The following is a 16,909-nucleotide window of genomic DNA, read 5'->3' as shown; positions in this document are numbered from 1 at the left end:
GAAACCGAGAGGAATCCGTCAGCATCTACCCATGAAAGAATAACACGTGCACTCCAAGTTTAGTGGCCAATCTTTGTGTATGTGTATTGGCACGTAGTCTCGTCATAGCCACCTCAGTGCTCCCGCGCATCAAAGGAGCTGTCCATTCAGCACCATCCTCGCCGCAGCGATAAGAGTGGGCAAGAAGGCTGTCAAAAACAATAAGCCAACGTAGAATCACATTTCCATTCTATTTCCCAGGGCATCCTCTCCAAATTGGTTCAAGAGAGAAGATATTTTCGGGCGAACTCCTGCCCCCCAACTGATTGCTTACTCAGTGACTGATTGCTTACTCCTAAGCAGCATGGCAGTAAATCTCGCTCCAGTGCGCTAAACGCGGGGCTTGTTTCCAGATGCCAGTAGTACAATCGACGACAAAAGAAGCTAGTGTAGTCTAGGCTAATACCCCATCTGGGTCTCCTCATTCACCCCACTTGAGATCATTTCATAAAATCATGAACAAAACACCAAGGCGTTACTAATGAGAAGTGAATGTAATCCTTAATCGCATGTTACCTTGCTCGCTTGATGAAGACTGTTACGCAAAGATAAAAGGACTGACATAGGCTACCAGTAACCAAGGTATGTCTGATATCGCCCCGATACACTCTGTTTCTGTACAGAGAGATGGAAAGCATCCTTGTTACAGTTCTCTCTCTCTCTCTCTCTCTCTCTCTCTCTCTCTCAATTGCTAAAACACAATTTCTGAAACCTTGCTCCATTTCCTGAAAACATTAAACACAAAACCTCATCTTCAAGCACTATTTACATAACCTCTGAAAATGAAACATTCGCCTCAAAACAGTTTTTTTTCAAAATCAAACACTGCTCTCAAATCATAAACAAAGTGATCAAAATAATATACACTCTCAAGCAGTCAGTAAACAATACACCGACAAAATAGAAAACACATTGTTCAAAACATACAATTCTCAGGGAGAAGTAAAATTTTCATCGAAAAAAATATTCATATTTTTCCTTCATTGTCTTCTGATGAACGAAAACATGTTTTATCATAGTAGCTCAAAATTGATCAGAAATTACTACTCTGCTTTGCTCTTTGCAATTTTGTTTTTTGTTCTTCCTCCTCCTTGTACCCCTATTTTTACAGTACTGTACCCTGCATCTCACAAACTTGTCCTTTGTCACTGTGATACTGTAATTCTTGTTCTTTTTTGATATGAGCCTGCAACCAGTCAAAATCTATTGAGCAGTCAGTACTATTAATAAATGGAAAGCACAATGTTCAGGGCCATACAATTTGTCCATTGTACAGTATACAGCCTACAATGCACTGTACTACAGTATACAATACTAAAATGGACAAAAATCAAAGGAGTAAACATGTGATCAATGTGCTTCTTCTTGTCTTTGGGCTGGGTCAGGCCAGAGCACTTCGCCGACATCACAAGCAATATTGTCCCTCCTGAGGGAAGAAGCCTCTTGTGTGCCGTATCCAGCCCTGACATGATTTCTTACCTATACAGTATCACCACAGGCCAAATCCATGGCTTGCAGCAGATTTACTCTGGTGTAGGGTTGTCTATCATACACTTTCCATCTCCAAGAGGAGAAAAACTCCTCAATCGGATTCAGGAAAGGCAAGTATGGAGGGAGGTACAAATTCATAAACTGCCCATTGATGTTAAACCATTCCCTTACCTGAGCAGCTCGGTCTCACACTATCACATAGGTGGGAAGGGGATTCTCGTTTAACTCTTGAACCTGCTGCTCAAATAAAATATCTCTTAGATTGGCAATAAATCTTAGAAGGTGCTGGGTATTATATGGCCCGAGTGTAACATGGTGATGTAGAACACCATGGTTGCTGATAGCAGCAAAGATTGTGACATTGCCACCTCGTTGACCAGGGACTTCAACAATGGCCCGCTGTCCAATCATGTTTTGGTCTCTCCTTTTTGTTAGATTGAAGCCTGCTTCATCGACAAAGATGAACTCATGGGGTCTGTCCAAGGATTCCAAGTCAAATATTGTCTGTGTAGAAATACAATATACTGTATGTAGGATTTTGTAAGTCGTACAGATACAGTGCTATACTGTAGAGTACAATTAGGCTTCTAATTCACATACATTGTATGTGTATGTGAAGAGTAATGTCATTCACATAGTATGTGTTAGTACTGTAGACAATCTGGATTACAGTAAATGTTTCTGAATGTACACTTACTTGCACATACTGAGCTCGCAGTTCTTTCACCCTTGGTGAGTTGCTCTCAAAAAGTGCTATGTATACTTGTTTCATTCGCATCCTGTTACGATGGAGGACACAGTCAATTGTGGAAATGCTCACACTGTCGATTCCCTGGAAGTGTGTGTTGTCTTGTATCACTCGTTACATTATCTTGAAGGACCATGCCAACTATAACGGCCTCTTGCTCCCAAGTGAATATAGCTGTCCTTCCACCTGCATGTGGCAGCCTTGCAATTCTAGAAAAAGTAGTTGTGCTCGTAACCGGCCGCGACCGGGAGGTCCGTGGGGTGACGCACAATTGGCCTAGCGTCGCCCGGGTTAGGGAGGGGTTGGCCGGTAGGGATATCCTTGTCTCATCGCGCACCAGCGAGTCCTGTGGGAGGCCGGGCGCAGTGCATGCTAACCAAGGTTTCCAGGTGCACAGTGTTTCCTCCAACACATTGGTGCGGCTGGCTTCCGGGTTGGATGCGCGCTGTGTTAAGAAGCAGTGCGGCTTGGTTGGGTTGTGTATCGGAGGACGCATGACTTTCAACCTTCGTCTCTCCCGAGGCCGTACGGGAGTTGTAGCGATGAGACAAGATAGTAGCTACTAACAATAGGATACCACGAAATTGGGGAGAAAAAAACGGGGTAAAATAAATAAAATAAAAATTTAAAAATTTAAAAAGTAGTTGTGCAGTTACAAAACATATTCATGCAGTACAATACATACAGTGATTAACTTAACACAGTAAATTTGCAATTACAAAAAATACAGTAGTATACTGTACCTGTTCTCTTCTCTGAATGTCCTTACTATGGTGGACACAGAAAATCGGCTCAAATTGGGTTGCACTCTAAGTCCTGCTTCCCTCATTGTCAGTCCATAGACAAGAACATGGTCTATAACTGTGGCTCAAATTTCATCAGATATTTACACTCTTCCTCTTCCTCTTCGTCCTCCTCTTCCTCTTTCTTGCCCTCCTGCTCCTCTTCCTCCTCGTCGCCCACCTCACATACGCACTCGTCCTCATCCTCTCACATTGTTTCTTCTATCCATTCTCAGACTTTCTCCTTCCCACCTTCAACAACCTGTTTGCTCTCTGAACTGGCTTATATTGGTTGTGTCGCATCATTTGAAACAGGTTAAATCAATTTTGAGTGGTTGTGTTCAATCAATGACATGTGTTCTCTATTTGTATTTGTTTGTTGCCACTTGTGTTTACCAGTATGGATGACATGTGCATTAGAGTGCAGAATGTGTTTTGAGAATGAGAATGTGTTTAGAGTTTTGCTGAAAAGTCTAAGTGAGATCTGCAAATTGTGTTTTACCATGTGAAATGGTTTAAGGTATTGACAACAGACTGCATAATTAGCTAAATGAGTCTAGCCAACTGAGAACTTTGTTCAACCAATGGGTTTTAGGGTTTTAGCAATTGAGAAAAACTGTAATCTGGTGCAATTTGTAATTTTGCAGTTCGGACTATTTAAAACTGACAATTATTTCTAGGAAACACCAAGAATAAAGCCAGGAAGGTACACAATGTCATTCTGGGGCTGCAGGTAACCTAGTGGTTAGAGGTTGCTGGATCGAATCCCCGAGCTTGACAAGGTAAAAAAATAAAATAATAATCTGTCCTTCTGGCCCTGAACAGGCAGTTAACCCAATGTTCCCTGGTAGGCCATCATTGTAAATAAGAATTTGTTCTTAACTGACTTGCCTAGATAAATAAAAGTCAAATCTGTGTAGTTTTGCTGCTGTTGTTTTTTGCTTTATACTAATTTCCCAGGGCACCCCACATAAAGCAGGCGGGTGCTGAATGTGCGTTGCTATAATTACACAATCCACCCAGAGGCCCAAACTGTTCCTCAGGGCAACAGTCAATAGTCTAGACAGGGGGTATGTGGGGCCTCAAATCATATAGAATAAATAAATCTTGTCCCCGGATATCCAAATATAATAATAACAAACATCCAAGGAGGGAAAATAAATATCCCCATGTGTAAAATTGCATAATTCTTTACATTATAAAATATGTCAGCTAGAAGTAAATGACAGTGCAGTAATGAAGGACTGAAGCCATGTCCTGTTAAATAATGCTACAGTAGCATTATGCATCGAAGAAGCTAGAATATATATTTTTTTAAATAGAGACATGGCAATACTTCTATTTACTTGACCAGAATTATCCAAGAACTGTCATGGTCTGAGTACATTCATGTCATGGAGTACATTCATGTAATCTTTACAATCTGATAGGTGGATCTGGCAAATCTTATTTGCATCTAATGACATTAGTAAAACTGTTATTCCTTTGCTTGGTGAAATTGACCACATGGAAATGCAAACAAACCAAAATTGTCCATAAAGATTCATGTACAGCTTAACAACCAGCAGCATGAATCTGACTTCATACGATCTTTTACATGTTGGGTAAAAACTGCTGAGGGCAGCTTAATGTTTCTAACAAAAGTTGATTTGGGACCAAAGCAGTATTTATTTTAAGCAAAGTGATGAATGAAAATGTCTGCACAGAACAGAAATGCCAACTGTTGATATTTTCTTACAGAATCATGCGATGAAGGGCACAGGACAATAGGCTAAGGCAAAGAATCTTCCATTAAACTTGTTGTTGTAAAATTAAATATATAATACACTGACCTTTAGCAACATAAATTGTCCCTTGAGATATATTTCACACTAGCAAAAGGCAGCCTGTCTGCACATTTTAAAGTTGGTTTGGCATTTCTATCTTAAACCATTCAAGAGCAATATCCTGGCCTTTCCATTTAGGAGCTATTCTGTAAACCAAAACTACACTTCATTGCTGAAGAATACCCCATGGAAACTCACAACACCACCCTGAGTATATCTTAAAAAGCCACAGCGGAGGTGACACTGGGTATGGCTGCTCTCTCTCTCTCATTGGCCTTTCCACTGAATCCATCCAAACACATTTCCCAGTCAATCCTGCCTCTGTATTAGGAAATGTCCAAAACCATCACATCCTATTCAGAGCCAATGGCAGCCTGAGTACCAGACATGCTCTCTTAGCCAGATTAACAGCTTCATGAGAGCCATCAGGCTGCAGCTGCTGTGGTCATACAGCACATTATACAGCACAGGCAGGAGAAAGATGGTGTGAATAACAATAAAACAGGTCCTTGCCTCATTGCAATAGGCAAACATTGTTTAGGAAGTCTGCCTAACATGTTTCAATTACATTTTTTTCTTTGAACTCTGAGAAGGGGGTGGGAGACAATTGATACAGACAATCTGAAGTTCTTTCTTTTCCTTGATCAGAGTTTTGTAATAAATGTATTGTTTTTTTGCTTAGAAAATATTTCTACCATATGGTAACGTTCCATATCGTCCTTAAAGGCCCAGTGCAGTCAAAAATGATTTTGCTGTGTTTTACATACATTTCCACACTTTGAGGTTGAAATAATACTGTGAATTTGTTAAAATGAGGCCTGCAAATTCAGCCTGTTTTGGGTGGAATGGAGTTTTGGCCTGACTGGCAGTAAATGAGTTAATAGGCTAATAAGAGAGTTCCAAACGGTTCTACTATTAATTCTTGCTTGAGAAATTGCTCTTTATTAAGATGGCATTTTTGTTTATTTTTTACTGTTTTAATTGAACCCTTGTGTGGTGGTCTATGGGACCCATTTTCAATGTTTACTAAAAGAAAAGTGATACAATCAATCATTTTTTAACCCAGTCTCATTAGCCATTTTCTGTAAAGAACATTTAAAATAACATTTTCATTGAGTGCACACTCTGTGCACCCCCCTACACATTTATAGTACATATGTGGTTGTAACGGCTCTCGTCGGTGGAAGGAAGAGTGGACCAAAGCACAAAGTGTTCATGATATTTATTTTCAAGAAACACTCAAAAAATAACAAATCCCCCCAAAAAACAAAAGCGAACAGTTCCGTCAGGCACAGACACTAAACAAAAAATAACACCCCACAAAATCCAAACTGTAACGGCTGTTGGAAGGAGAGGACCAGAGCGCAGCGTTGTACATGTTCATACTTTTATTAATGGAACTGAACACTGATTAACGAAAATACAAAGAGAACGAACAAAACCGAACCAGTTCTGTCTGGTGCAGACACAAAACAGAAAACTACCCACAAAACCCATGTGGGAAAAAGCTACCTAAGTATGGTTCTCAATCAGAGACAACGATAGACAGCTGCCTCTGATTGAGAACCACACCCGGCCAAACAAAGAAATACAAAACATAGAAACTAAACATAGAATGCCCACTCTAGTCACACCCTGGCCTAACCAAAATAGAGAATAAAATCCTCTCTATGGCCAGGGCGTGACACAAACGGAAAATCACAACTTATATATGATCCCCAATCAGAGACAATGATAGACAGCTGCCTCTGATTGGGAACCACACTCCAAAAAAACAAAGAAATAGAAAACATAGATTTTCTCACCCGAGTCACACTCTGACCTAACATAGAGAATAAATAAGGATCTCTAAGGTCAGGGCATGACAGTGGTGTTCGGGTCCAATGTAATAAAAGTGTGGAAAAATGTGTGTGTAGGTGAAAACATGTAAAAATGAAACAAAAAGGTTTGCTGTGTGCCTTGACTCTTCCTTCCTCCTCCCAGGGCCTGCTGTTTCAACATAGCCCCAAGAACCTGCCCGTCTCCCGCTTTTCTCGCGCTCTTTACCCTCTGTAGTATGTGAAACTATACAATATCTTGCGGGAACTGTCGTGGAGGATCGTTACAAAATATAACACTTACAAGAACTTGTGAATTCAATGTAGGCTTTTAATACAAACATATCAGAAGCCTAGATGGTCCGCGGAACACACCCTTTTCCAGAGCACTGGCTCTGATTTATACACATACAACATATGAGTAGATCCCACATGCAAATGAAGTTACTTCCCTCAGTCCATCTGCCACCATTATATCCCAATCTGTGCATCCTGCTTGTTCACGCCCAATAACGCCCATATCTGCTTTCAGTTTTAAGTTATAATGGTGGCAGGACCTCTTCATGTCCCAAAAATAATAGATGCCCATCTTATCCTATGGGCCCCTTATATTTAGCTTGGTGTGTTCTTTGGTATGTCTGTCCTTATTAGGACTAGTAGACTATGTGTCTCTTCTCTTCATGTCCTAAAAATATGTGCCCTATGTCTATAGTCCATCCGTTGGTCATTTGGCTGACCCCCTCCTTTGTGTGTCCCTCTGACCTTGGTATATCCAGCTGTCCTATGCTCTCATGGCCTTACTTTGGTTTCCTGTCCTATACAATAGACAATGCATTTTACCAGAATGGCAAATGCACTCTAAGTGTATCTTCCTCTTGTGGTACAGTATTATGTTTGTCCCTATATGTACATCTTGCTCCCACAGAACCTGCAAAGTGTTATTATAATACATTATTTCAATACATTATAAGAAAATGCAGTATTTTCCCACACTCTACCCCAGCGATGTACAAATTTGGGGAGGGACACAACAAATAAATAGCTTTGCATGTGTGGCTCCTTACCACAATCAGTATGGCAAAAATAATCTCTGCTCAGAGGATCTGAGAAATAATCTGTGTAGAGAGAGAAGCTAGTGTGGAAAGAACGTCTTCCACTTTGGAAGATGAAGAATTTTCTGAATATGAGTATCTTGTCTCTGTCAATTCGGAGTCTGACTCTCAGCCAGCCCCAGGACCAGCCCATCAGCAACCAGCTCATCAGCAGCCTGCAGGAGGAGAAATATGGATGTCAAAAAATTGTGAGATTGAATGGTCTTCTTGCCCAAGGAATGAGCCACCCCGCATGGCTGCCAATATAATAAGGATGCAACCAGGGCCGACGCGGATGTTGGTTACTCATGTGCAGGACATAAAGTCTTCTTTTGAACTGTTCATCCCAGACACCATCCAGAAAATCATTCTGGACTGTACTAATATGGAGAAAGTGTGTTTTTGGAGAGAGATGGAAGGAGATGGACCAAACTCACTTTCATGCATACTTTGGAGTTCTTATCCTTGCTGGTGTTTTCAGATCCAGTGGGGAATCCACAGAATCCCTGTGGGATGCAGAAACTGACAGAGAACTTTTCCGTGCAACAATGTCTCTGGAAAACCTCCACATTATTTCCAGGATTATCCGCTTCGATAACTGAGACACCAGACCAGCTCGGCGGCAGAGAGACAAGCTAGCTGCAATCAGGTCAGTGCAGAGAGACAAGCTATCTGCAATCAGGTCAGTGTGGGACAAGTGGGTGGACAGCCTTCCCCTGTTTTACAACCCTGGGCTACCGTTACTGTTGATGAGCAGCTTAGCTTATGCCATTTACATACCGTCTAAACCCACAAAATATGGAATCAAGATCTGGGCTGCTTGTTCATATGCATGGAACTTGCAAGTGTAGATGGAGAAGCCAGATGGAGGAGCCCATGAGAAGAACCAAGGGACTTGGGTTGTCCTGGACGTGACACAGGGACTCCGTCACATCATAACTTTTTGACTTTGTATAAGCTGGGACAGGAGCTTCTCAAGAGGAAGCTGACGATGGTAGGAACAGTACGAAAAAACAAGCCAGAGTTCCAACCTCAATACATGGAACAGGCCTATTAATTCCTCTAAGTTTGTGTTCACGGCCGACACGTCCCTAGTGTCCTATGTGCCAAAGAAAGGCAAAACTGTGGTACTCATGAGTACGCTGCATAGGGATGGGAGAATCTGTGGCCAGGAACATGAAAAACAGAAATCATATAATGGATTACAATGCCACAAAAGGAGGGGTGGACAATTTACAGCTACAGCTGCAAAATAAGAACCCTATGCCACCCACTTGTGATATTCTTCAACATCTTGGACATCTCGGCGTACAACACATTTGTCATCTGGATGGCGTTGAACCCTGATTGGAACAGAGGGAATCTCCAGAGGAGACGGCTCTTTCTTGAGGAGCTGGGCAAGGCATTGGTGAGACCTCAAATCCAGAGAAGGCAACATATCCCAAGGACCCCAGCTTCTGCAGCCATCATGAGGAGGATTCAGGAGGAGGATGCTGGTTCTCCATCCACCCAACCCACAGAACCAACAACTCCAGTAATGGAAGAAAGTGTGTGATGTTGTGTGTGTCTTACTCTCCTACCTGGGCCGGCTGTAACAATTTATGTGAGTGAGTGAGATGTTGGTAAAATTCCTGAACTAATTGTTTTGATCATTCTAGATTGTAGCCAGTAGCAACAAGAAGAAGCGCTGTGATGTGTGTGGACCCAAGAAGGACAGGAAGACGCAATACACGCATCAAGTGCAAGAAATACATTTGCAACACACAGAGTAAAACTCTGTCCCTCATGTCGTGTGTAGACCGGCCTTCATTTGTGTTCTATGTGGCTCATTTATCATTTCCATAAAATACTGTGTATAAAATGTGTCATTCCAATTTGTTCAGTTCAAACCAAAAAACATCAATAGTGATGAAAACCTTGTTTCATTAATATTTGTTCAAGATAAACATGATTTATTGCACCCATTTTTGTTTACAAAAATCACATTATTTAAAAAAACGAATAGCGGTTTTATTGGTCAACATGATCTAGCAGAGGTAAATGGCAAATATGAACCATGTATGCTGTCTGTATTAACCATGTATGCTGTCTATATTGCTTGTAACTGATATAAGTCAACATCTAAGTATCAAGAATGTTTATATAAATTGTTATGGCTGTAGTGTTTTAAAAACCCAAAACTGTTGTGGGTCCATCAGACCCGCGAACGTTGCGTGAATAACAAAAACATGAACATCACACAAGGGTTAAAACAATCACAGTAAGGTACTTAATTGTTACCCATAAATGATTAGATATTGAGATAAAAACGTCTGCATTGGACCTGTAACTAAAGATGACAATATTATTTAGATGAAAGCGTTTCTGTCGGGTATTTCTGATCAATGTTGTGCAATGTGCGCACAAACAAAGGTTTATACAGGATAGCGTGGAGGCTGTGGTTAAACCATCCATCCCGAAGTCAAATGTACAATTTAAAGGTTGGACAACTTGATCCAACAGCACAATAAGTGACATGGGATAGACCTGTGCTGCCCTCTACTGATAGGCATGTTTCTGGTTACTCAAAGGGTTTTCAAAGAGCCAGCTATTACACCAGCAGAGGACAGTGTAACACAAAATGAAATGGCTGTGGTGACTGGACCCTCTTAGTAATGGATAACGTTGAACAAAAGCGTTGCACAAATGTGCCCTGTGATCCCTCAGGTGTGAAGTACGACATAGAAAACAAGGCCCACTCCAATGTTCCTTGCTGTTTCTCACAAAAGGTGGTTCCAGCTCTGTCCCTTGTTTGTTCTGTGTTTCATATCATTTCACTGCAAATCATCAGTCAGATTGGATTAGAAAGTAGACAATTGATCTCATCACAAAGGTTAATCTGGAGTGTGCTTTTATTACTGGAGTGTGCTTGTATTACTGGAGTGTGCTTTTATTACTGGAGTGTGCTTTTATTACTGGAGTGTGCTTTTATTACTGGAGTGTGCTTTTATTACTGGAGTGTGCTTTTATTACTGGAGTGTGTTTTTATTACTGGAGTGTGTTTTTATTACTGGAGTGTGCTTTTATTACTGGAGTGTGCTTTTATTACTGGAGTATTACTGGAGTGTGTTTTTATTACTGGAGTGTGCTTTTTATTACTGGAGTGTGCTTTTATTACTGGAGTGTGTTTTTATTACTGGAGTGTGCTTTTATTACTGGAGTGTGCATTTATTACTGGAATGTGCTTTTATTACTGGAGTGTGTTTTTATTACTGGAGTGTGTTTTTATTACTGGAGTGTGTTTTTATTACTGGAGTGTGCTTTTATTACTGGAGTGTGTTTTTATTACTGGAGTGTGTTTTTATTACTGGAGTGTGCTTTTATTACTGGAGTGTGTTTTTATTACTGGAGTGTGCTTTTATTACTGGAGTGTGTTTTTATTATTACTGGAGTGTGCTTTTATTACTGGAGTGTGCTTTTATTACTGGAGTGTGTTTTTATTACAGTGTGTTTTTATTACTGGTGTGCTTTAGTGTGCTTTTATTACTGTGTTTTATTACTGGAGTGTGTTTTTATTACTGGAGTGTGCTTTTATTACTGGAGTGTGCTTTTATTACTGGAGTGTGTTTTTATTACTGGAGTGTGCTTTTATTACTGGAGTGTGTTTTTATTACTGGAGTGTGCTTTTATTACTGGAGTGTGCTTTTATTACTGGAGTGTGCTTTTATTACTGGAGTGTGTTTTTATTACTGGAGTGTGCTTTTATTACTGGAGTGTGCTTTTATTACTGGAGTGTGCTTTTATTACTGGAGTGTGCTTTTATTACTGGAGAGTGCTTTTATTACTGGAGTGTGCTTTTATTGCTTTCACATTGCATTGGCATCTGGGAATGACAACAAGAAAAGGAGACCATCGGTTGATTAAAAAAAACATATATGTAAAATACCATAAACAGTTAGCATCACCATTGCATCCAATTCAATAGAAGGATGGAAATAAGAGTACAAGGAAGCAAATTGACATTAAAAGCCCAGTGCAGTCAAAAAAGTGATTTTCCTATATTTTATATACAGTGCCGGTCAAAAGTTTGGATACACCTACTCATTCAAGGGTTTTTCTTTATCTTTACTCTTTTCTGCATTGTAAAATAATAGTGAAGACATATGGAATCATGTAGTAACCAAAAAAGTTAAATCAATAAATCAATCAAATGTATTTATAAAGCCCGTTTTACATCAGCCGATGTCACAAAGTGCTGTATAGAAACCCAGCCTAAAACCCCAAACAAGCAATGTAGATCTAGATGCACGTTGGCTAGGAAAAACTCCCTAGAATGGCCAGAACCTAGGAAGAAACCTAGACAGGAACCAGGCTCTGAGGGGTGGCCAGTCCTCTTCTGGCCGTGCCGGGTGGAGATTATAACAGAACATGGCCAAGATGCTCAAACGTTCATAAATGACCTGCAAGGTCAGATAATAATAATCACAGTGGTTGTAGAGGGTGCAACAGGTCAGCACCTCAGGAGTAAATGTCAGTTGGCTTTTCATAGCCGATCACTCAGAGTTAGAGACAGCAGGTGCGGTAGAGAGAGGGTCCAAAACAGCAGGTCCGGGACAAGGTAGCACGTCCAGTGAACAGGTCATTGTTCCATAGCCGCAGGCAGAACAGTTGAAACTGGAGCAGCAGCATGACCAGGTGGACTGGGGACAACAAGGAGTCATCAGGCCAGGTAGTCCTGAGGCATGGTCCTAGGACATAGGTCCTCTGAGAGGAAGAGAGAAAGAGAGGGAGCATACTAAAATTTGCACATGACACCGGATGAGACAGGAGAAATACTCCAGATATAACAGACTGACCCTATCCCTCCGACACATAAACTACTGCAGCATAAAAACTGGAGGCTGAGACAGGAAGGGTCGGGAGACACTGCGGCCCTGTCCGACAATTCCCCTGTGACAGGGCCAAACAGGCAGGATTATAACCCCACCCACTTTGCCAAAGCACAGCCCCCACACCACTAGAGGGATATCTTCAACCACCAACCTACTACCCTGACACCAGGCCGAGTATAGCTCATGAAGATCTCCCCCACGGCACAAACCCGAGGGAGGCACCAATCTTGACAGGAATACCACGTCAGTGACTCAACCCACTCAAGTGACGCACCCCTCCATGGAAGAGCACCAGTAAGCCAGTGACTCAGCCCCTGTAATAGGGTTTGAGGCATAAAATCCCAGTGGAGAGAAGGGAACCGGCAAGGCAGAGACAGCAAGGGCGGTTCGTCACTCCAGAGCCTTTCCGTTCTCCTTCACACCCCTGGGCCAGGCTACACTCAATCATAGGACCTACTGAAGTGATGAGTCTTCAATAAAGACTTAAAGTTTGAGACCGAGTCTGCGTCTCTCACATGGATGGGCAGGCCATTCCATAAAAATGGAGCGCTATAGTAGAAAGCCCTGCTGCCAACTGTTTGCTTAGAAATTCTAGGGACAGTAAGGTGGCCTGCGTCTTGTGACCATAGTGTACGTGTAGGTATGTAGAGCAGGACCAAATCAGAAAGATGGATAGGAGAAAGCCCATGTAATGCTTTGTAGGCCAGCAGTAAAACGTTGAAATCAGCCCTAGCCTTAACAGGAAGCCAGTGTAGAGAGGCTATCACTGGAGTAATATGATCACATTTTTTGGTTCTAGTCAAGATTCTAGCAGCTGTGTTTCTGTACTAACTGAAGTTCATTTAGTGCTTTATCCGGGTAGCCGGAAAGTAGAGCATTGCAGTAGTCTAATCTAGAAGTGACAAAAGCATGGATATATTTTTCTGCATCATTTTTGGACAGAAAGTTTCTGATTTTTGCAATGTTATGAAGATGGAAAAAAACTGTCCTTGAAATATTCTTGATATGTTGGTCAAAAGAGAGATCAGGCTCCAGAGTAACGCCAAGGTCCTTCACAGTTTTATTTGAGATGAATGTACAACCATCAAGATTAATTGTCAGATTCAACAGAAGATCTCTTTGTTTCTTGGGACCTAGAACTAGCATCTCTCTTTTGTCCGAGTTTAAAAGTTTTTAAAAATCTGCCATCCACGTCCTTCTGTCTGAAACGCAGGCTTCCAGGGAGAGCAATTTTGGGGCTTCACCATGTTTCATCGAAATGTACAGCTGTGTATCGTCCACATAGCAGTGAAAGTTAACATTATGTTTCTGAATGACATCACCAAGAGTATATAGTGAAAACAATAGTGGTTATAGTGATTTGTCAGAAGATAAACCATCCACAGAGACCAACTGATATCTTTCCGACAGAAAATATCTAAACCAGGCCAGAACTTAAACAAATCAAAATAGATTTTAGATTTTAGATTCTTTAAAGTAGCCACCCTTTGCCTTGATGACAGCTTTGCACACCCTTGACATTCTCTCAACCAGCTTCACCTAGAATGCTTTTCCAACAGGAGTTCCCACATATGCTGAGCACTTGTTGGCTGCTTTTCCTTAACTCTGCGGTCCAACTCATCCCAAACCATCTCAATTGTATTTAGGTTGGGTTATTGTGGAGGCCAGGTCATCTGATGCAGCCCTCCATCACTCTCATTCATGGTCAAATAGCCCTTACTCAGCCTGGAGGTGTGTTGGGTCATTGTCCTGTTGAAAAACAAATGATAGTCCCAGTCCCACTAATATATGCGTATCACTGCATAATGCTGTGGGGACCATGCTGGTTAAGTGTGCCTTGAATTCTAAATAAATCACTGACAGTGTCACCAGCAAAGCACCCCCACACCATCACACCTCCTCCTCCATGCTTCACGCTGGGAACCACACATGCGGAGGTCATCCGTTCCACTACTCTGCGTCTCACAAAGACACGCCGGTTGGAACCAAAAATCTCAAATTTGGACTCATCACACCAAAGGACAGATTTCCACCAGTCTAATGTCCATTGCTCTATTTCTTGGCCCAAGCAAGTCTCTTCTTATTATTGGTGTCCTTTAGTAGTGGTTTCTTTGCAGCAACTCAACCATGAAGGTCTGATTCACGCTGTCACCTCTGAACAGTTGATGTTGAGATGTGTCTTTTACTTGAACTCTGTGAAGCATTTATTTGAGCTGTAATCTAAGGTGCAGTTAACTATAATGAACTTGTCCTCTGCAGCAGATGTAACTATGGGTCTTCCTTTCCTGTGGCGGTCCTCATTAAAGCCAGTGTCATCATAGCGCGGGATGGTTTTTGCGACTGCACATGAAGAAACTTTGAACGTTCTTGACATTTTCTGGATTGACTGACCATCATGTCTTAAAGTAATGATGGAATGTCGTTTCTCTTTGCTTATTTGAGCTGTTCTTCCCATAATATGTACTTGGCCTTTTACCAAATAGGGCTATCTTCTGTATACCACCCCTACCTTGTAGAATTGACTCAAACGCACTAAGAAGGAAAGAAATTCTGCAAATGAACTTTTACCAAGGCACACCTGTACATTGAAATGCATTCTAGGTGACTACCTCATGAAGCTGGTTGAGAGAATGCCAAGAGAGTGTAAAGTTGTCGTCAAGGCAAAGGGTGGCTACTATGTGTTATTTCATAGTTTGATGTCTTCACTATTGTACTACAATGTAGAACATTTTAAAAATAAAGAACAATCCTGGAATGAGTAGGTGTCCAAATGTTTCACTGATACTGTATATTTCCACACTATGGGTTTTGGAATAATACTGTGAAATTGTGAAAATGATGATTATGCCCTTTTAGTGTAAGAGCTGTTTGAAAAGACCGCCTGACAATTCTGCCTGTTTTGGTGAGATCGAGTTTTGGCCTGTCTGGTGACATCACCAGGCAGTAAATTAGTTAATAGGCCAATAAGAAAGAGAGTTACAAACCTCTGCCAATTACAGCTAGTTTTCAGTTTTCCCCGCTCAGACCACTTCCAGACAGTCCTAGCAAAATTCTTGCTTGAGAAATGGCTCTTTGCTAAGAAGCTATTTTTGTTTTGTTTTCTGACCATTTTAATTGAAAACAATCACAGTAAGGTACTTAACTGTTTCCCAGAAATGATTTGATATTTAGATAAAAATAGCTGCATTGGGCCTTTAATAAGTATTGAATGGACTCCTGGTGCCCTGGGGAGGTTAGAACCTACTGTTCCAGAACATACATGTCTCATGTATCAATGCTCTCGAGCAGCCTAGTGGTGCACTCAACTTACAGGACCTTTCTAAATGGAGCACTTCATCAGGGAAAACCCACAGAATGTGTCAGTGCACCACTAGAGACCTAAGACACTTGGGAATGTAGTAACTATTGCACTATACAAATACAAATATATATCACTATACAAATATAGGAAATCAAAAAGGTTTACTTACACTCAGAGTTTGAAGGACATTATGTGATAACAGAGCATCATGTAGAACTGCAATCATAAAGCTGTTATTTGATCAACTTTGTTCAGAAAGAGGACAACCAAGAGGATGATGAGAGCATATCCATGCTTCATGCATCTTTTAGCATTCTGCTAACGTTCCTATGGGAGTGATGCAAACCACAATAAAGGCTGGATGTTACTGATAATGGCGACCTGGGGAAGCTTTTCTACTATTTCCTATTCCTAAGGCAATTGTAGCAGGACACTTTGAACACTACTTTCCAGTGAATATGTACTGTAGGTCCTACAGCTATGGGGGGTTGATTTGTTTTCTTGGCACAGGAATACCAAGCATGCTTGTGCATTAGGATTAAGTCTACATCATATAAAGAATATTAATTTAACAATGCCTTTTAACACACACCTTATGCTCAATTTTTCCTATTAGCAATAGGCTATTATGCAACATCAATAATGCATATAGAAAAACAGTTTTGTTTGCATTTATTCGTAACGAATTGTGAAATATATGATTCACATTTCCTCAAAACCCTTTGTTTCACCATCATGAACTAATTTTTCCAAGAATCAATCTGTATGCTATTCTCAGCATAGGCTATACTCAGTTGTAATAACCTGGTAGTCATGATAACTTTTATGTAATACTGTATCAAGAACAGAACGAACTTTTTTAAGCAGTTAATATGGTAGAAGTAGAATTCCATTACTCATCTCCTCCCGTCAGTGTCAAGTCGATGATCATTTCAGACACTTC

At 41.0% G+C, this 16,909-nt stretch overlaps 1 long non-coding RNA gene across 1 annotated transcript; it reads right to left on the bottom strand.

Annotated features, from left to right (window-relative positions):
- Positions 1-11,689: 11,689 nt before the first annotated feature.
- On the bottom strand, positions 11,690-16,902 carry LOC135563828 (uncharacterized). Its single transcript, XR_010460571.1, has 3 exons — positions 16,822-16,902; positions 16,136-16,293; positions 11,690-12,537 (listed from the first exon to the last, which is right to left on the bottom strand). It is a non-coding gene; the product is annotated as an uncharacterized LOC135563828 (long non-coding RNA).
- Between the last annotated feature and the right edge of the window lie 7 nt (positions 16,903-16,909).

The sequence above is a fragment of the Oncorhynchus nerka genome, linkage group LG22 (genome assembly GCF_034236695.1).
Source record: "Oncorhynchus nerka isolate Pitt River linkage group LG22, Oner_Uvic_2.0, whole genome shotgun sequence".
Lineage (NCBI taxonomy): Eukaryota > Metazoa > Chordata > Actinopteri > Salmoniformes > Salmonidae > Oncorhynchus > Oncorhynchus nerka.
This window is presented reverse-complemented; position numbering and strand designations above follow the sequence as displayed.